General features: G+C 43.4%; 1 protein-coding gene across 2 annotated transcripts in view; it reads left to right on the forward strand.

The window, feature by feature from the left end:
- Positions 1-22,135, forward strand: part of GALNT9 (polypeptide N-acetylgalactosaminyltransferase 9) — a 331,540-nt gene that overhangs the window by 114,903 nt on the left and 194,502 nt on the right. The gene's annotated exons all lie outside the window — the stretch shown is intronic.

The raw sequence follows: 22,135 nt of genomic DNA on the forward strand, positions 1-22,135 counted from the left end.
GGGAACAGAGCGGGAAAGGGAGGTGTGTGTCCAGGAGTAGTTGTGAATTATCTCCCGTTTTCAGGTCTGCAGTTTGCCCCCAAAGTTTGTTGGTCACATGTCTGAAAAAAAATATTTTTAAAGTTAAGGGGTGGATGGGAACTCTGTGTGTGTGTGTGAACACGTGCGCAGACTTAACTATCGGATTTATTAGCAATCCGTGCATAACCTGGACTCACATTGCCATGTTTGGTTTCAACATTTACTTTCAAAACCACGTCTGTTACATTCTTAGAGTATGCATCTTTTGTCCCGTTGTTGATAGTATCATGTGGTTCTTTAATGACACTGGCACTTAAATCTGATAAGATCTTGCGGGGTGGGAGGAAATAACAAAGCATTCACCATTTTTTTTACTGGACTCAATTCTGATTCACTAGCCTTGAAAAATCTCATTAGATATACAAATGAGATCATGTTCCATGATGGATAGAACATGCTAATTGATCAAAGTTACTACAGGACTACTAGTCTTTCATACAGAAACTGCTTCTTGAATGACAAGTGCATTGAAATTTGCAAAGATTCATAAACTGCTGAATGTGAAATACTGGGGGATTAAGTATATAATTAAATACATGAGTGCTTTGGACAAGAAGAGAGAGAAGGAATAAATGTTACATTTACAATATAATGTAACATATGCCTTAAATTTAGTGCCAGATAGAATTTATACATATTTTTAAATTATAGCAAATGTGCTTGCAATTGGATTGTAAGAATCTTCTTAATCATAACATTGATTTAACAAAGGCTGCTGCAGCCCCAAAATGCAGAAAAACTCTGTTAGTGTCAATGTGTATTGCTGCCTTCTCCTCCCCTTGCTATTTTCTGAATTACGGTATAAATCTAAACAGTTTAGACTATTATGGTAATAAGTAGTGTACCCAGGCAAGTAATAACATAGCACAGATTGTTCCCCCCCCACCTCCCTCACACATGCAAGTGTGTGTGTGTGTGTATCACATGCAAATACACACAAATGAGCGTGAGAGAGTTGTGTCTACAGTTGGGTGTTTTACTAACAGCTCAAAGGAGATGTCAAGAATAAGCAAATTTAGGGATAAATCCTGCTCCCCAGCTGCACCCCGGCAATAGGGGGCCTGAACTGCAGTGGATCAGTCCACACCCTGTGCCCAGCAGAGTGGGCTGTGTGAGGCGCTCTGGGCTTCAGTGCTCAGAGTTGTTTTGAGGAAGGATGGGAAAGAGCAGAGCTTGTTCCTCTGAATATTTCACCCAGTGAAGTGTGGGTGCAGGTGCCATAGGGATGCTGTAGTGGCTGCAGAGCAGTTCTGCTGCTGTGCCACAGGTTGTGGGGCAGATTCCTTCTTTCCAAGCTGAAATCCCCAACAGCCCAGTTAATTAAGCTATGAGCTGGGGATAGGATCTGGCCCTTAGCGCATTGATTTTTAGGTAACTGCATGCATAAGGTGTGATTCTAGGTGGAATCTTAATACCAGTGAGATCAGTCCTGCTTGATAACTTCTCTGGAAGTCAATGGGAGCTCTCAGTGTGCCAGGCATAAAGAGCGAGGCAGGCACCACGGCATGTGGTTGCTGTGGGCTTGCATTAAACAGGAAGTTCTTTGTAATTTCGATTGGTTTTGTTGGCAATTTGCTGGGTATGGGGGATCCATTTGTATTACATGCCATTTGGGCAACAAAAAGTCTCTGGGCCTTTGCTAAGTTACATAAGTGAATACTCAGGCCAAGCGCCACTGAAATCAGTCCAGTTGCCTTGGTATAAGTGCATTCAGAATCAGGCCATCTATGTTTGGGTTAGGCTCATGTGCTTTATTTTTTAATGGGGGGAGGGATAGCTCAGTGGTTTGAGCATTGGCCTACTAAACCCAGGGTTGTGAGTTCAATCCTTGAGGGGGGCAGTTAGGGATCTACAGGAAAAAAAAATCTGGCTAGGATGATTTAGTGGGGGATTGGTCCTGCTTTGAGCAGGGGGTTGGACTAGATGACCTCCTGAGGTCCCTTCCAACCCTGATATTCTATGATTTAGCAGGAAGCACTTTGCTCTGACACTGTAATTGCAAGTAAGTCTGTTTATGAATGAGTTATGTACTGTCTTAGGGAAAGCCCATGATATTAGATTCAGGTTCAAATTGCTCCAGAGCTGTGCAGTTTCATCCTGGTACACACTACACTATTGCTCTACGTCTGGGTTTCCCAAACTTTGTCATAATACTTGTCCTCTAAGGTGTGAGAGAGACTTCCCAGGCCTTCTCTAATGTTCTCTTTTATTGGGACCAGTGATCCACTGGGAATGCAGACTGTAACCAGAATGGCTCTGATCCTGCATTCCCTGTACATGTTAAATCTCAGAGCCCTCAGTGGCAGTTCTGAGTAATGGCAGCTCAGGATGGGGACTGGGGTCTGGCCAGCTCATTCATTTTTCTCCTTATTGTTGAGTCATTTCCACCTTGGTCTCAGCAAATGAAGTACCATCTACTGAAGACTTAGTATTTGATAAGGAATACCCCAGTATTCCATACTGGGCTCTGATTATGCTTAGTCCTAAACAAGGAAGACCTCATTTATATTTTCCATGGACCTGCCTGAAGCGCCAGTCATAGAGAAAGGACCTTCCGCAGGGAGACCAACTTCATAGTTTGAAACGTGCTGGTCAAAAAACCTGTCTCCCCTATTTGTTTCCATTCAGCCAAGAAAATGTTATCATACTTCTTAGAACTCACCTTCTCTAGAAAGAAAAAAAAAAAGGGCGGGGAGGGGAAGAGTTACATGTGTATCATGTGCCCGCTCAAAACTGTTCAGCTGAAGTCCACAGGCAACAACCATATTAACTTTCAATTCTGAATAAAATGTACCAATATCCCTTCATCCATACAACACCCACAAAGATGCCTATACTAAAGTTCCTATGTGAAAGCCACTGCAAGGAAGTATAATCCTAAGAATTATATATCTCGTGAAACAGGAAGAATTTTTAGAATTGTATGAATAAATATTGCCAGGTATCCCTGTATAAATGTGCAAACATACAATTGTTTTCAATGTACTGATCCTCTGAATTCCCATAGTCTTAGAAAATACGTATTTCTGAAAGCTTCCAGCAGACCCAGCTGCTGCTTGCTGCAGAAGTAAGGCAGCAAGGGGGAATCACGTGACTATAGAATTTACTTGATAGGGTTTATATAAATCTGTTAAGTTCATGGCTTTCAAAATATCATCTGTAATGAACATTGAACTATTTCAGCTCCAGTTCATCAATCTATGTATTAGCCTAAATTTATTCAAATGTTTCTTTTCAGTGACTATTACTTATCTAAACGTCAACATTGATATTATGGCAGGAACAACAGACAGCAATTTATGAAATAGAATAATGATAATTTCTGATCATTCTGGTTTTTTATCTTGCAGCAAGATTTAATTGACTAGATTTCCCCTAATTAGTTCTGCATCTGACTCTGTTGCTAATAATTTACCATAGAGAGTGAAAAATGTTTAATATCCCCAACTAGTGCATAACCTTTCGTGCCAAAAGCAATTGAAGGGTCAGACTGCAATTTTACTGTAATAGCCTTTTTCCCTTTTCACTGTCTCTCTCCAGAAATACACAACAGTCAATACAGCATGTAATTAGATTTCATTCAATCTGAAAAGATTAAGAGAGTTTTCATCTTCTCTTTATGTATGCTCACATCATGCCTTCCTACCCATGGTTTCCTTATTAGACCTCTTTGCCCTATTAGGTTGCAGACATGGAGGGATAACTTTTGAATATTCTCTTTAATTCAGCAGATTATCATTCTTTACACATAATAATTTGATTTTGTTCTCTTTGGGAAGATTAAATACAACGGCAATTTTCAGTGTGATAAATGGATCTTAAATTGCATATGTATTGCACGGAGGGAAGAAGTGGACATTTCACATAATTGCAGCACGCAGACTTAAAATTATGTAAATAGCAAGTCCTGGACACAGACGACTGATTCATGCAGGCTCTGACTCCTGATTTTAGAGTGTACTGGAAGCAAAGTGATTGCATTTAAAATTCAGTTGGGCAATCTGCATACTTAAGAGGTACAGCAGTATTTTTAAAAGGACAGTTTATCCTTTGCAGGCTAGGAACTGGTTGAAAATGAGCCTTTTCAAATTTCCATATGGGTTATAAGGGTTGGAAACGGGATGCGAATGAATCATTTTAAATGCCCACATCAGATTTGTCAAAAAGAAGCTTTTACAGCTAGAGTCTTTCAGATGAAGGGTAATTCCTTTGCAGAAAGTAGAGGCAAAGCCATGTGTACAAGAGGGCGGATTAAGTGTGACTTCTAGCTTTGCATTAATGAAACTGCTCCTTTCGGACACCAGAGAGAGTCTTCCATTGTAACTATTTAATTTGATTATCTCGTGATGCTAACACACATCTGATAACATTAGCACTTAATTATTCTCAAGAAGCAGCTACTCAGTTTGGGGGACTGCTCTCAGCCGTGCATTTGTCTCATAATATTTAGGGCTCATTCCTGCAGTGCCACTGGGAGCTTTTCAGGACTGCAGAATTGGGTGATGCGGAGGCAGGAGGAGAAAGTATCAAAGTAGATTTATTAAAAAGGCTGTGCTGTGTTTATCCGTTAGTCAAATGGCATAGGATAAATATTTACATATTTCAAGCCAGTTCCTCAAGCTGGTAGAAATCAGCATTGCTTCAGATCTGGCCTTCCATGTGGCAAAATAATTATAGAGGCTCCAGGACTTCGTTCTGATCTCATGTCAGTTTTACCACAGTATAACTCCACTGACTTCAACTGAGTCACTCTTGATTAGGTTGATGAGAGGAGAATCAAGACCACACAATGCATCGTGGTTTTTCAAGAGTTTTAGGGCTCAAATCATCACTGCTTTGGCCCTTGCGTAGTCATTTACCTGCACAAAGCTTCATGCAAAACACAACCCAATCAGAACGGTAGCATTTGCACCCACTTTGCATGGTTTTAAATGACAACACAGTGGGGAATTGGACCCTTAAAGTCCAAGGGTGAAATTCTGGCTCCATTGAAGTCAATGATAAAACTCCCAATGATTTCAACTGGGTCAGGATTTCACCCCCTCAAAATTTGAGGGGGAAAAACATGAAGAGTGGATTTAGGGGTTGGCTCCATAAAAATTCAACACGTTCCTTTTTTTTAAATTTATTATCTTTTCCAAATACAACAAATATACCAAAATACCAGCTTGATCATAATACACCAAGTGAATCAAGAGGGGTAGAGTAAAGGGAGGGGAGGGGACGTGACATATCTAGCTACAGGGTCTACGTTAATCCTAGACCTCTAAAAAGGCAGCCCAAATTTCTTTGAATTTTTTGGGCATTCCCTTTCTGAGGAATGCCAGTCATTCGTTAGCTTCAAGGTCAGTTGTATCACTGAGCCACACATCAATCGTTGGTGGGGATTACTTTCCATTTTTGCAGGATTAATTGTTTTAGCGACCAAAGCTGCATGTTGGAACCATGCCGCCTTGTTACCAAGTAATCTCCAGGTATCAGGAATATATGCAAGAATGAAACTTAGATGGGGAGAGGGAAGGCTCCAACTTCAATATCAAATTGGTCCTTTGACCCACCTGATACCAGAAATTCTTGATACAGGGGCACTCCTAAAACATATGAGCTAATGTAGCCCCAAGGGAGTTACCAACTGTAGTTAGCATTAATGAGACCCATTACCATTAGCCTATGTGAAAAAGGTGTAGTCTCAGGTCTGTTAGCCTTTTGCTTAAGTCTGTGTGCCAACACCTTGCCAGTTCTCTTGCCAGATTCCCAGTAGTTTTGCTTCAAACAGAATAAAACAAACTCAGCCTATTTGGACAGAAGTTTGTTGATTTCATATCTTAAGGGTTCTGAGTTTCTCTGGGGACGGGGCAGAAGCATAGTGTACGTCCAAGGCCTTAATTTCCTTTGCAAGGGTATCAATTCTGTGTTCCCTCCATTTCTTTTTAAAGGTTCTGTAAGAAGTGATATGGGTTCTGATGAAGCCTTTAAAGACTTCCCAAAGTGTGGGAGCTGATGAAGTGGTGGGGGGCATTCTTAAAAAAATTCTAACTCTGGCTGGATGGAGTTAACAAATGATGTATCAAACAGCAGAGAGGTATTTAATCTCCACATTTTAGTTGAGGGTACATGCCCTGGGGGCTTAAAAGACATCTGTTTAGGAGCATGGTCAGATATAAGAATAATACCAATGCAACAGTCTGACAAAATTGATCATGTCTTGTGGCACTAAGACATAGTCTTGTGATACTAAGAAAGTCAACTAAGAATATGTTGAATGAGCTGCGGGGAGGGGAGGGTGATGACTATAGTTTCTGGCTGTAGAATTTCCACGCATTTTGTAGGCCTAAATCAGCCATGTATGTATGAAGTACCTGATGAGTATTTGTGTTTTTATATAGAGATGGAGAAGATTTATCAAGAACTGGGTCTAGACTTTTATTAAAGTCTCCAGTTGTTATAATAGCATGGCGGCCCATGTCATTTATACTCATAAAAATTATGAAAAAAACTGGGACCATCTTGGTTTGATTAAAGTATTTAAAGTATTTTACTGCATTGGGCATCTGATATACTAATAGTGGTTTTCTATATAAAATATATGTGTTCTTTTTTTGCTTTGTAGCTGGTAAGCAAACATACTCTGACATAAATCATGTAACTGTTTTATGGCTGACTCATTTGTTTATGACTTTTCTGTCTAACATATAGAAATGGAATCATTTGTACTGTGTAATATTAAAATTAACATTTACAATGGTGCCAAAGAAAAAATAGTTATTTGACTGATGTTATTTTACTGCATTTGAAAAGATGTTCCCTGTTCTGTTCAATTTCTTTGTGAATCTGGTTAGAGTTTGGATAGTACATAAAGTACCATCATTTTTCTAGTGGAGAGCTAATACAATTTGGTTTTTTCATCTGTGTCAACTGACTGGCAGATTTAAGGGTTTATACTGACCATAAAACATGGCGGTGATTTAAACCATTGGATGGTTGTTGCTTTCTTGTTTTGTTAGTTTGTTTTTTAAGTAAATAAAGGAAGTGAAAAATCAAGAGTATCCTTTAAAAAATGCAGTTTCAGGCACTGAGCACATGGCTGTTTTCCAAGGAAATAATAAGATTTATGAATCTAATGAACAGAAATAAGTCATTTTTAACAAATCTCCCTTTTATTAATGCCTTCTCTAACCCCTCTAGTGCACATGCTCTCTTACTATATGTGGCATCCTTTTTTTGTTTGTGGATTTGCACTTGTTGGTCCCTTCCATCATTTCTTTTAATACTAGTAAACTGGACCAAAAGAAAATAATGTAGGGTGCTCTGAGTCACAGGAAGTACGGGAGCCGTTGGGAGAAGAGGCACCGCGCTAAGAGAGTTTTAGCCCCATTGACTGAAATGATCCTTTGAAACACAGGACATTTTAGCTCCTGAGAGTGGAAGATCAGACATGAAGATCCTTCCCATTTCTAGGTATCCCGCTCATAAGAGGTTCAGGATATTTCAGCAAAGTCAATGAAATATGGTAACAATATACGTTTAAAAAATCGGTCTATAACACTAGTTCTTTAAGGCTCCAATTCATCAAAGCCCTTAAACGTGCACATCTTTACAGGCATACTCAAGTCTGTTGTTTTCCAGGCCCTGAATTTAGCAATGCATGTAAGCTTATGCTTACTTTAAAACACGTTTTTAAGTCCATCCCCCATTCAGCAAACCACTTAAGTGCATGCTTAAGTCCCATTGCCTTAAAGTTAAGCATGTGTTTAAAGGCTTTCCTGAATTGGGGCCTAGCTGAATAGTAGTAAAAATCAGTGAGGTCTCACCCAAAGACCAATGGAGAGCCTCTCATTGATTACAGAGGATACTGGATGGGCCCCTAAGTAAGCTATCAGTTCCGCTCATAAGGAGCATGTGAGTGCAGCTTCCATCTGTTGGAGAATGGGACTGCTACTGGTTTGAATGGTCCTTTCAAAGCTTTTATACTGTTAGATTAAGCTCTTAACGGTAATTAAAGAGGAGAAAACATAACTTGGCAACTTCGTTCAGACAGTAGGGATGGCGAGGATCTTCACTGTACTTCCAAAATATTTATCTCACTTTGCAAGAGATCACAGAATCATCAGGCAATATGCTCCCAGGTGCTGTGAATCAGATTGTCACAGCGGGTGCCACAAAGAAATCCTGCCTATGTGTTTGGTGAGTCTTATAAATTTAAAACCTTGAAATGGATTACCTCATACAATCACCGTGGTATGTCCCCACAGGGCAGTGGTTCCCAAACTGGGGTTTGTGAACCCTTGGGGGTTCACAAAATGTTACAGGGGGTTCTTGGGAAAAAATTCCCTAATGGCGGACAGAACTGTCCCTAGGGACCCCGGACAGCACGGGGCCAGCAGCCTGGAGCCCCTGGACTTCCAAGAGCTAAGCAGATCAAAGCAAGCATCTCTATCACACTGAGGAGATTTAAACTTCAGGACTCCTTATAAGAAATGGAAAGGGAGGTAGATATTTTTTGCTGTTTTTAAAATTAAATAGGCAGCTAGTATTGTTTTTAAAATTATTATGAAGAACAAGTTTAAGCTTTGTTGTAATGTGCGTTGTTTGCCTGGACTGCTCAAGACCTGAATGCTTGTGTAGGAGGAACTCTGAGTTGGCTTCTTAAATACCTTCCTGCTGTTTCACATCTGATACTCCTTGATGAAACATAGGAGCCTTGTCTTATAACAGGCTTATTCAAAGAGATACGAGCTACAAAAGTGAGATCTTGGAAGAGTGTTGCCATTTTCATAATGTAATAATACTGTAATGATAAATAAATAATAAATGTGTAATAAGCATGTCATAAAAACAAATTGTGTATTTCCAAGATCACTGCTTTTATAATTTATACTCAGGTAAAGGAGAAAATCCCTGGATATATTCATTTTTAGGAGGGGGTTCGCGAGACTTGACATTTTTGTGAAAGGGGTTCACAGGTTGTTAAAGTTTGGGAACCACTGCCACAGGGGTATGTGACAAAGTGGGGAAGGGTCATATAACCAGATCTACCCATGGCCGGTGATAAGATAGGAAGGGACAGGTGAAAACACCAATTTACCCCATGACATCCTTTGGAAAAATAGCTTATGAAGCTTCATCAAAAGCACTGAAAATTAAGGTTGTCCTGGGTTACAGATAGTATCTTAAATGTAATGGCTGTTAGTGGATAGCCCAGTCCAAGTATGCGCAGCTCCTGGAGGCCTGTCGCTCAACAGGAGTAGAGTCCTACTCATGTATTGAGGACTCTTGTCATCTTTTCTCAGTCCACAGCCAAGGTGCCATGGAAACGGTCATGTGCGTATGTGATACTGCAGTAGGTGGAAATGTGATTTCATTGTAAATAGAAGTGAGGCCATTTCTGTCATGTGACTGTTTGGGTTTTTGTGGCAGTCATGTGGTACATTTTTGACCATTCCTAGTGCTATCTCTGATGCTCAGATTTCAGAGAAGATTCAGTGATCTGTTACAATGCAACCTTGTATTCCAGCAGGTCAGCATCCTTTAAACTGGTAATGTGCAGCCCACTCCTGAACCATGAGTCAGTTGGCTCAGGGGTGAGGAAGGTGTCATCCGGGGGTAGGTTCCCTAGTTCTCAAGCTGCCCTGGCTTCTCCGACTGAAGGGGGCTGCTCTAACATAAGACAGCTGGCTAGGGACCTTAGGGAGCCCCACTGTGATTGCTTTAGGGGAGATCTACACCACCTCTCCCCTGATACAGCCCCTGTGCCAAGGGAGGGGAAACTGGTGCAGGAGCTTGCTCTACCAGCTTTCTCACCATGAGAATTTCTCAACTGATCAGTCTACATCCCCTGTGCACCACTCAGACAGCACTAAGGGAGTGAAACGGGCTGAACATCTGGCCTCATAAAAATTAGTCAACCTGTTAGTCCATCTTGTCCATTCCCTCCCTTGTGCAGAAGTATCTGCTACAGCACGCTCAGGTTCTCATATAAATCAAGCAATGTGGGGATTTCTACTGCTTTTCTTGGGAGACTGTTCCCCAGTCGGGCAGACTTCATTTTTAGGAAATGATTTTTATACCAGCTTAACTAGACTTTTTTTCCCAGTTTCATTTCATTACCCCCATTAACCCATGTAGTTGGATCTTTCAAGAACCTAGCAAACTCATGGATAATCCTAAATCGTTTTTTAAAACTTCCTCTTACCTTGGTTTTTACTCTGGAGCACTGGCACAGAGGGTTAATGGTCCCCTGAAACAGAGGAGATCAAGGATAATGTTGCCATTACAGACTGATTTATAAATCACACACGGACTTTCTTACATTGATCTATGTCATTTTGGTTTATTCTGTTCTAAAACAACGTATTTCAAAGTCTGTGATCCTTACTTAGGGCTACATTCAGCCTGAAAATGTGTGTGTACAAATCCCACAGACTTTAGTGGAAGATGGGTGGTATTTGAGGGCAAAACGTTCTTTCCCTATTTGGCACACAATTTAAGTGCTTAGGGAACATGTGCTTATTGTTTTGTCCTCTTTTTTTCCCTGGTGATTGCATTAGTACCGTATTTCAGCTGATTTAGTTGACTCAGAATCCAGAAAAGCCTTTGCAGTGGTTCTATTCCTTACGTTAGATTCCCCAGCCTCCTTTCAGTTCTGAATGATTGGTTTGGTTTTTCTTTTTGTAATTTGTGCATCCTCTAGCTGAGAAGCATATTGTGTGAGGCTGGTTGCAGAGCCAGATCTGATCATTGTAGATTTGTCATAAGTAAGAGGATGAAATTAATGAATTGCTTCAGGAAGAGGTACACCTGCTCACTGACTGCCATCAGATTGAGCTACCCAAGTGTCTTGCTTGTCCATTCTTGCTAACTGGTATTGTGCCTTGGACAAGGGTGAAAGTAAGTCCCCTTGACTTACCGGTATGCTGGGGCCAGTTCTGGCCCATGGAAGGGACGTGGCTGAGGGAGTCAGAGCTAGCCCTAGTCCACCCTGTAAGGTAAGTGCCCCCCCTACCCCATCAGGGTAGCAGCAGCAGCCCGGGGCTCCAGGGGCTATTTAAAGGCCCCGGGGCTCCCCTGCTTCTAGCACCCCAGCCCTGTAAATAGCCGTGGGAGCCCTGGGGAAGCAGCGGGGCTCCCGCGGCTATTTAAAGGACCAGGGCGGCAGAGGCAGCTGGAGCCCTGGGCCCTTTAAATAGCCCCTGGAGCCCCCTGGTAGGGCTGCGGGGCTCTGGGGGCTATTTAAAGGGCCCGCAGCTCCCCTGCTTCTACCGCCCCGGCCCTGTAAATAGCCGCCGGAGCCCTGGAGTAGTGGCGGTGGGGCTCCGGCGGCTATTTAAAGGGCCGGGACGGTAGAAGCCGCGGGAGCCCCGGACTTTTTAAATAGCCCCCAGAGCCCCGCAGCCCTACCCCCTGGGGAAGCCGGGCCGCCCTGGTATGGCAAACCGGCTCTTGCCTTGGATGATGTGGGTGAGGGAGACAGCTTCTATCTACTTCATCAGGATGATTGAAATAACTGAGAGGCACTCTTGCTGGCAGACATTAGGGCTGAACTTGTGAGGACGGTGGCTGGCCATTCTCCGTGGAGAAGGGTCCCAACTACTGTTAGTCTCTCTATTCTGTCAGTTAGAAATCATCAGCACAAGTAATCACGCCTATATAGCCAAAAAGTCACTGTCCTGGATTCTCTCCTGCACTTGAGATATGCTTGGGATAGCAGGGAGCCAGTCATGCCTCCCTGCTGCATTTGCTTCAGCCCCGTCTGCATAAGTTAGAGCAGCCTCTTAGAGGTTTATGCGAACTGGCTATGGTTCTTATGGGACCTTATGCCATTTGTGAATTGGTATAGTGCAGGTACACTCCATCCTACCCCCAGCACAGCCCTAACACCACTCAACCCGCCCCCTAGGCCAGGACGTGTATGTGGAAGAGGGCAGTTGGTGTCAGAGCCATCTATATCCCTTCACCTCAGCCGAGCTTCCCTTCACCAGGAGAAATCTCAGCTGGACACTTAGGGCCAGAGTCTACCACCTGAGTAACAAAAAGGGGCCAGCACCAACGGAGAAAAATCTGGGCCTCTGTGCACAAGAAAAAGCTATAGAGCAGAATTGTGGAGGGCTTATATAAATAATCCACCTGGCTTCAAAGGGACTATGCGTTCACTATGGTAAGGGCACCAATCTAGACCACAGCGTACAAGGGGGTAATTAAAACTCAGATTGCTGCAGATTGGCGCCTTATCACTGTTTGATTACAAGTGGTGCAGTAGTTTATGTAACCTGCCTCAACTTTGCTTTAACACGTGATAAGTGGATCATGGATGAAAATAGATCCTAGCAGGTATTTTTCAGCTCTTCCTTATCTCTCTTGCAGAGGATCCCATAAATATTCATATAATGTGAGCACAAGTATTATGTATGGAGATTTATCAAATGCTCTATTAGTCTCCGTAAGGACATATATATATATATAGCAGGTATTGCCATGCCCTTCAAAATATTCCTAGCTCCATAGTTCCGGGAAGGGAGTCAGTCTCTGTGATATTGACACTATGTTATTAGTTTGTGTCCCCGAGGGGGGTTTCTAAAAGACTTCTCTGTAATGAATTAGCCGTTGTGTTTGGACAGAGTGAATAAAAGTAAAGTGCGAAGAAAGAGAGAACTTTAGAAAGCAAACCACATTCTGCACCCCCTTTCCCCAATTCCCTGCCTCAGTATTGTTGTCATCAACACTAATTGCATGGACAATATAGAGGTATCATCGTTTGTACAGTATTCCTTGATGGCTTTTTTCAGATCAGCTTTAACAGATGTTTTGTTTACTGGTTGTTTTTGTGCCCCGGGAAATGTTCCAAATTCTCACCTCTCTCATGTGCTATTGAAGTCAATGGCCCAAATTCATCCCTGGTGTCATTGCAATGCTTTCCAGTGATGAATTTGGCCAAGTGAAACTATTTTCAGCAATAGGGTGATCAGAATATGGCCAGCTACACTGTTGTCTGAAGAATATGGAGGAGTTGTACCTTCTGATCTTCCCGTGCATTAGTTTCAGTAAGATGGGGAACAGGATCATTTCATTTGAGGGTCCATGACTTATGAATGATTGTCCCCTTAATATAGAACCCTAGAATTCTATCCACATATTGTACTCACATTTCCCTTTAACTATAGTATCTGAACTCCTCACAATCTGTAATGGATTTATGCTCACAACACCGCGATGCAGTGGGCAGTGGTATTATCTCCATTTTACAAATCGGAACTGAGGCCCAGAGAAACTAAGTGACTTGCCCAAGGTTACACACTAAGTCTATGGTGGATCAGGGACTTGAATTCAGATCTCTTGTGTCTTAGGCTAGTGCTCTAACCACCAGACCGTCCTTATTTTCATGCAGAAAATAGGTGCTCTTTGCAGAGGAGCTTAATTTTCTTCAGTGATATCCACCCGGAAAGAAGGAAATCCCCCCCCCTGCATTCTCAGCAAGGATAGAAAAGTTTGTGTTTTGTTTAGTTTTTGTGGGCTTTTTTTTTTTTGGTAGGGTGATAAGGGTTAATTGGTTGTTTTTATCTGGATTCTTTTATGCTGGTTTTTGTATTTTATTTGGCAAGGAGGCCTTGTTGCCCTTTTATAAATTGAGTTAATTTTTCTACAGCTCCCGGATGCCTCTAGGAAATGCTTTAATAAATAAAAATGTTTTTTTTTTATTGTATTAACTCATTTTCCAACCGGCTTTGTGTGGTAGAAAAGATTGGCAGTGGTTTTTTTCCCCCATGCATACCAAACTGAAAGCAGTGATAAGACTAAATATATTCCTTGATTGAAATAGAATTGTATAACCCAAAGGTTAGTTTTCCTTGGGATTAACATTTGTTGTCCCTTATAGGTTTCTTGTTGGAGATTCCTAGCCAAATGTAGAATGGGGCTATTGATAGTCACACAGTTTTGCATCTCCAGAGAAATTCAATGCTATTAGCGGCTACTTTACTACCAACATAAGTCAGTTGAGTAAAAAGATTTTGATGCCCGATGTGTTGATGTCAGCCAACAGACTGGGTTTGCATATTTCTATAAAATTGTTTTTAGTATAGTAGCACATAGAAGCCCTGATCAGGGAGGTAGGCCCTATACAAACGGGTAATAAGATAGTCCCTTCCCCAAAGAGCTGACAGTCCTAGCACGTAATGAGGTGTAGGTGGGTACAACAAGCAGATGGGAATGGAGCAGGATGTTTAATATAACAAGCAGCCATCATAACACACACCTTAGCCTACAAAACACTCAACAATGAGTAGGTTAGATGAGAAAGGAAGGCTGGTCCAGTGGTTAGGGTGCTAGCTTGGATCTTTTATTTCTCAGCTCTGCCACAAACTTCCTGTGTCACTTTAGACAAGTCACATAGTGTCTCTGTGCTTCTTCAGTTCCCTAGATGTAAAATGAGGACGGTAGCATTTCTTTATTTCCTGAAGGTGTTAGGAGGATAGATATAGTAAATGATCATTAATTGCTCAGATACTACAGTAGTAGCATCTATATAAATACCAAAGATGAGAGAAAAATGCGCAGAGTCCATTACCTTATTACCCGCTGTTACTGTTACAAAACAAATGGGGAAGGGGTTGAGGTATTCTCCTATTGTTTCCCATCCTATGCTAAGATTGTAAGCTCTTTGGGGCACAGAATGTAAGAACATAAGAACAGCCATATTGGGTCAGACCAAAGGTCCATCTAACTCAGTATCCTGTTTTCTGACGGTGGCCAAAGCAGGTGCCCCAGAAGGAATGAACAGAACAGGTAATCATCAAATGATCCATCCTATTGCCCATTTCCACCTTTTGGTAAATGGAGGCTAGGGACACCATCCCTGTCCATCCTGGCTAATAGCCATGAACTTATCTAGTTCTTTTTTGAACCCTGTTATAGTCAAATGTCTATTTTACTACATCTGTGCAGAATGCCTACTACAATGGGCCTTGATCCCTCTCTAAGGTTCTGTAGGTGCTACCATCATGCAAATGAATCCAAAGTTGTAAAGAACAAGTCAGACAGTGTAGCCCCTTCCAAACCGTGGTCAGAGAGCATAGTGCCATCATTCAGTTTTGGTGATCGTTTAGCCTATAGGTAGGAGTTAGTTTTAAGTGATCTTTGGAACTAAAAAGAACTATCTCCGGTGTGCATTTGTGACATAGTCTGCTAGAACTTTTCATCATTACAAAAGGCTTGTTTAGCATCAAAAATAAATACATCTGACAACGTCAGTGCAATTATAAATTCAATTTCCTTTAAGATATGTGTCGCTGTAAGCATAGCATTTTTTAAACCTTTTATTCTCCCTTAGTGTTTACTTAAGGCCGGGTTAGATCTAAAACAGCTGTGTAGAAGAGTAGCAGTGGTGGATTAGCCACTAGGCCAATGGGGCCCATGCCCAGGGGCCCCGGCCAAGTGCGGCACCCCAATGCCCCAACCTGCTCTGCCCACCTGGCGCTCCTGTCAGGGAGCGGGGGAAGCTCCCATGCCCCAACCCTGCTACCCCAAAGGAGTGCCTGGTGGGGGTGGGGGCAAGTCATTGCACCCGAATCTCATTTCCCCAGAAAGAGTGCTGGGAGAGGGTCAGACTGCAGGCAGAAGGGGTAGGGAGGGGCCCCCACTTGCTCTGGCTCAGGGCCCCACAAAACCCTAATCTGTCTTTGAAGAGTAGAGAAGGGAATAGTAAGACCGTCCACCCCACGTGTGACAGCATAAAGACTCCTTGGACTGAGTCTGTTCACAAGGGCAAGAGCAGGAGCTGCATACCTGATACTCCCACCCATGGGAGCGTATTGCATGGAATCCTCATTTATACAAAAATTATGCAATATGCAATGAACAACTTGGAATGCACAGGGCCAGATTCTGATCTAAGTCCCTCCAGTTTTATACTGGGGTAACTATTGTCTTCAGTGGAGTTATTTTGTAGCTGATCCCCAACACTACAATAGCTCCATCTGCCTGAATTAGTTTTCATCCAACAGAGAACTGATTCCCAAACTGAGGTGGCTTCGGTGAGTCCTAGCAGGTGTTGTTAGTCAATGGAGTTACCATGTGAAATCTCATGGTATCTCACCATGTATAACCAAGTCACTCTTGCTGTCATTGGGGATGAGATTTTGTTCCCTCGTCACTGCTACTTTTTTTTTTTAAAGACCACATAACCATTAACTATTTATGGGCATGTTTGAAGACATAAGGTTATTTTTTTTTTCATTTGATCGCACTGAATCTGAGCTGCTTATTAACCTGATTCTTTGTCTCCCTCTTTTCTATCAATGCATTCAAAAGTACATAAAATAGGGCTTAAAACTGTTGTTCATGTAATTAGAAGAGCAAACAGAAGGTAAGCAAAGATTGAAGAAAAGCTTACATCAGCGAACAAAGATACAAGACAAGCTTTGAAGCTGGGACAGTGCCCCCACTGCAATGCCAACGTGCCACAGGCATACACTGCATCAGAAGGAAAAAAATGGGCCTGGCAAAGAGGGTGTGATTAGGAGCTATTCCTTCATTCCAATGGGCATTTCCGCATATGTTATACTATTAGTATTTAGTGTTCTTTTCCTTTAAATCCTACTGAGAGGCAGTTGCAAAACAAATTGTGCTAATGTGAAGACATACTGGAGGTCATGGAAGAATGAGAGAAGTGAAATATTTTGTGTAATTACTTTAATAATAGACAAAGAGCATAAAGGAATATTAAGTCACTTTAGTGCTGGTCTTCCCAGAACAGGCTAATTAGATGTAAAGGGACGGATTCTGCTTTCATAGATGGGCATAGATTAGGTTACTCCACTTCTGTGCCTGAGTATCTGAGAACAGAATCTGGCTAATCCAGATTATGTTGCTGTATTGTAAAACAGAATCTGTCCCATTATACTCTGATATATGACCTAACTCTGTATAGTAATGTAGAAAATTAAATGTCAGGGGAAAAAGTGCTATCATTTGGGCATTTATTATTTAATCTTTATCATTATACTAGCAGAAAATCCCTCTAGTCCTTTTTGTTGTGACAATACTACACTGTGGCCTTTATATGCTAATTAAAAGTGCCTAGGGCCTGCAGTTGGGAAGCTGGTGGAAAAAGAGGCAGACTGTTTTCAAAAGCAGTTCTATATACTCTGAGTTGACTCATTGACAAGTTCCTTGATTTTACTTCATGTGCTGCTGATGGATGTAGAAATATGAATGCATGCTGCATTTCTGCATGCAGACTGTGGGAGAAAGATGCGGGGGATATAAGTAAATATAACAGAGAAGGGGGTAATTATCCTCCAGGGGAAGCAGGAAGAGGGTCTGGCCCACTCAAAAGAAGCTGCTCAACCTGTTGGAAATGGAGGATCCCCCAGCTGGGCTCATTAAAATGAGTATCAGGGCTGGCTCCAGCATTTCTGCCACCCCAAGCAAAAAATAAAAAAAAGCCGCGATCGGCAGCGGCAGTTCAGCGGCAGGTCCTTCGCTCCTAGAGGGAGTGAGGGACCTGCCGCCCCCGAATTGCCACACGTGCCGCCCCTCTGTCTTGGCCGCCCCAAGCACCTGCTTGTTAAGCTGGTGCCTGGAGCTGGCCCTGATGAGTATATAAACAGGAAGGGGGAGTTGCCTGAAGCATTTGTGAGGGAAAGGAAGGTGTTGTCTGTCTATCCCATGGAGGTAATAGGCCCAGGAAACATGAAGATGATGGAAGCCTTGTTGCTTAATCACACCAGTGGGATGTGTTGTTCCCTCTCCCCTCTCAGCTCAGGGAGGTACTAAGGCCAGGAGACTCCCAGACCATCCCTGACCAGGTGACATGAGCCCCCTGGAGAAGGACTGCCTTCCTCACACTGGAGGAATGTACAGCTCACTAGAGCAATGGTGGGCAACCTGCATCTCGCTCCAGTTCCCGCAGCTCCCATTGGCCGGAAACGATGAACCGCGGCCACTAGGAGCTGCGGGTGGCTGTGCCTGTGGACGATCAATGTAAACAAACTGTCTCATGGCCCACCAGTGGATTACCCTGACGGGCCACAGGTTGCCCACCACAGCACTACAGGCTTAGAGTTAAGATGGGTTTCCCTTTGTTTTGGCTACCTCTGGCTAAGGTGAGCCTGCTTGTATTTGGGACCATGCTGAGAAAAAGCATTGATACTGGAAGCTGGTTAGTGGAGGAGACTTCCTGCTTAGAGGCCATTGGCTCCACAATGTAAGTTTTTTCCTGGAAGAGCTACAGCCATCCCAGTTTTCACTGAGGGACAGAATCCTTTACCTTAACACAGGGCAGCATGCTATCTCCATTGCACTGCAAATCCATGAGGTGGGTTGGAGGGCAGTCAAACCACCTCTCCCTGCTGTGGTGAAGAAACTGTCCTCTGCCGGGCCACCCACTAGTGCAGTCATCTCTGTTGCTTGCATCAGGGCTTCTCTTTTGTTGTTCCCCAGCACCTGTTGTTGAACCTGCCTGTGCCCTGGTAAGGTGTATTTGTCTTGTTCATAGCCAGTGATTGCATACTGGCTTTGTGTGGATGGATGGCGTTGCCCCCACAGAATGGGTAAAGGACTTATTACTGCTGCTATCAAAGGGAATTGTCCTTGAGCACAAATGGTAGAGGTCTGTGGTTCTTCAGCTGCAGGTCAAAGTTACTAGTCTCCCTTCCCTTTGTGTGATATTTATGTAATTGCACGTGACTCTGAAAAGCAAAGGCATTTCCCTGTGAATTCTGGTATTGTATCATGGAACCCTCTAATGCTGTGACTTTCACTTTACCTTATGTCAGGGAGTAGACTTTTGCATGATGAGCTTGGTTTAGACTGGGCTTATTGGGCAGCTCATTATTTTGTAGTCTCTGTGCATCATTTACTTTTATCCCTTGTTACTGCTGTGGGTAAGCAGCCTGCTTTTTTCTTTTGCTTGCTCAATGTATTCAGAGAGCTTCCTGCCACCAAACAACTGCGCTTTCCGGGGGGGGGGGTGGGGAGGGGAGGAGCAGGGAACCGTGTGCTCAGGGGAGGAGGTGGAGAAGAGGCAGGGCAGGGGCGGGGATTTGGAGAAGGGGTTGGAATAGGTGCAGGAAGGGGGCAGAGTTGGGGTGGAGACTTTGGAGAAGGGGCGGGGCCTAATGAAAGGGGTGGAGTGGGGCGGGGCCGGGGGCAAGGCGGGGGCTTTTGTACCTTTATATGAAAAGGTGTCAGTGGTACGGCTCTCGGACCAATGTACTAGTCCTCATGTGGCCCGCATGGGGATTTGAGTTTGAGATCCCTGCTCTAGATCATTAGAGCGACATTGTTATTTCATTCAGAAGTATGCCCTAAAGTGTGACCAAAAGGAATATCACTGCATCACCTGAACTGGCCCTTATCTCTGTCCAAAATAACTTGACAAGGACACATAATGTATAAACATACACATGTAGATCACAATGCAGTTCCAAATTAATGAAGCCCCAATTTTCTAAGGTAACATTCTCTATTGGATAGTACATTGGACTTGCATAGAGTTCTATTCCCAGCTCAGCCACTGATCTGCTATGTGTTCCCTCTGTGCCTCTCCTTACCCTCCCACCCACTTATATATAAGCTCTCTGGGACAGGTACTGTCTATTCAGTGCTTAGCTCAACAGGGCCCTAATCTACCATAGTATCAATCAATAAATATTCTAAACAGGGAAGTTCAGTTATAATGGCTTTAATTAACACTAACATTCAATTCAAAACTAGATCAGTACCAAATAGGAATGTCCTCTCCATGGCAAAAGAAGCCTGTGGCAGCAAGTTGGAGAGCCCAGGTCTACAGACTTGGGCTCATGCTATGGCCCTAAAAACAGCCATGGAGATGATCAGGTTCAGGCTGGAGCACAGGCTCCGTAGCTCGGGGAGGATGGCGGGTTTCAGAGCCTGAGCTGGAACAGCTACACAGCTGTTTTTAGTACCACAGTGCAAATCCAAGTGTGTAGACCCAGGATCTGAGACTCGCTGTCGCAGGTTTGGGTTTTTGTTTTTTTGCGTTTGGTTTTGTTTTTTTGCTGTGTAGCCATATACCCTTAGACGTAAAGTGACAATAAAAATCTAGCTATTGGAGAAATCTAACTCAGATCTTCAGGTTTGTTCCTTGGCTTTAAGCTTAGTCATTAGTGACACGAGTCAACTTTTAAACCAAGATCAAGCCCCAAGTTACTCTAGCTCAGGGGTTCTCAAACTTCATTCCACTGTGACCCCCTTCTGACAACAAAAATTACTTCATGACCCCAGGAGGGGGGACCGAAGCCTGAGCCAACCAGAGCTCCGCCACCCCGGGTAGGGGGGCCAAAGCCTAAGCCCCACGACTCTGGGCACGGGGGCCAAAGCTGAAGATCAATAACCTGAGCCCTGCCACCCAGGGCTTCGGCCCTCGGGCTTTGGCTTCGGCCCTCGACAGCAGGGCTCGGGCTTCAGCCCTGGGCCCCAGCAAGTCTAAGCCAGCCCTGGCTACCCCATTCAAATGGGGTTCCAACCCATTTTGGGGTCCCAACCCACAGTTTGAGAACTGCTGCCTAGCTATGGAGAATGGCTTGGTGTCATTGTTTGAGTTATCAGCCAGGCCACACAAACATAATAAGAGTCTCCTCTTTCTTTTCAAGTTCTTAAAATAGGAGATCACAGTTCCACAGCTTCTATCACTTGTCATTCGGTGGTGACCAAACCATCAGAGGAAACAGTAACATACTTCTCTATGCAAGGCAAAGAAGAGAATGCTCCAGTGCTGACGCAGTCCTCTTCTATGACAACCTTTTGTGCCTGAGTGCACCCACTGAAGTTAAAATGGTAAAAATCCTCATTGACTTTGATGAGAGCAAGACTGGGCCCTTGATGGCCAGTTCAGGGTATATTCAGTATTCGGTGCAGAGTCCACTCTGAAAGTGGGAGGCTGTATTTCCAAATCTATCTGGTACCTCTTGAGCAGAGATGGGCCCAAGCCCTAAAGTTCAGAGATGTAATTCTGATTCAGACTATCTGTATCCCTGATAAGCATTCCTGCTCTGAGACCGGCTGCGACATCTTGTGATCTAATATAAAGTAACCCTGCATCACTACTTGCACTTCTCTATGATTAGTGTTTAGAGATAGTGGCTAATGATGTAGCAGGAAGTATATAACCTGAGGCAGGAGAGGAAATCAGGTCAGACGTGTGCACTCGGGCAGAGTCTGTTGCTGCTTAATAACAGCAAAAAAAGGGGTGGGTGGGAGGGGAAGAGGATTTGCATCTCTTCCTACTTTACACTGGTGCAGGTCAGGATAGTTTCCCCTGAAGTCAGTGAGGCTGCGGGGAGCTAACGGAGAGCAGACTGACCCTTCAGTTTCTAATGCTGAACCTCAGCGAGCACGTTGCACTCTGCCCTGTTGGAATGCTCCATACACACGATGGTTAAATGATGTTTGAAAAAAAAAAAAAAATCTCCTCCTTGCAGATCAAACTTACATTTGGTTGCCAGAGACACCCTCTCAGCCAAACAGAGCAACTGTGATGAGCCAGGAAGATCAAACTACGGGTGAGCTTGCCAGGACGGCAGCTTAGCCCTGGCTGCAGTCAGTTTTTCAAGGAACCAAACCAACTCTTTAATGATGTGCCAGGTGCTACAGGTGTGCGTATTGTAAAGTGCCCATAACCATGAATCCTAGCTTCCCGACCTGTAGAAGAAAAATTAATGAATCCTCCTATCAACAGTAAACAAGAGGACAGAAATCAAACTGTCCACGTTTTAAATAAAGCATCATGGCAGTTTTCTTATATGTACCATGTTTATGTTCTCAAATGTATCCGCAGTAGCAGTTTGTCGTCTTCTCTTTCTTCCCACCCTACCCCATCCCAGTTGTTTTATTTCACTGTGAAGGAGGCTATGGCATTTCATTCTCTTTCTATTATTCCTCTGTTAATCCTTCTCAGATGTAAACCGCCCATGGGCATAGCGTACCTTTAGTTGTAAGCAGGCCTCTTCATTGATTTCAGTAGGGAGTGCTGCTCTGAAAACGGACGGCTCCATGATTGCTTAAGCAATAGGCACAGCCCTCCAAATCTAGGCTGAGG

The sequence above is a fragment of the Malaclemys terrapin genome, chromosome 16, assembly GCF_027887155.1.
Source record: "Malaclemys terrapin pileata isolate rMalTer1 chromosome 16, rMalTer1.hap1, whole genome shotgun sequence".
Lineage (NCBI taxonomy): Eukaryota > Metazoa > Chordata > Testudines > Emydidae > Malaclemys > Malaclemys terrapin.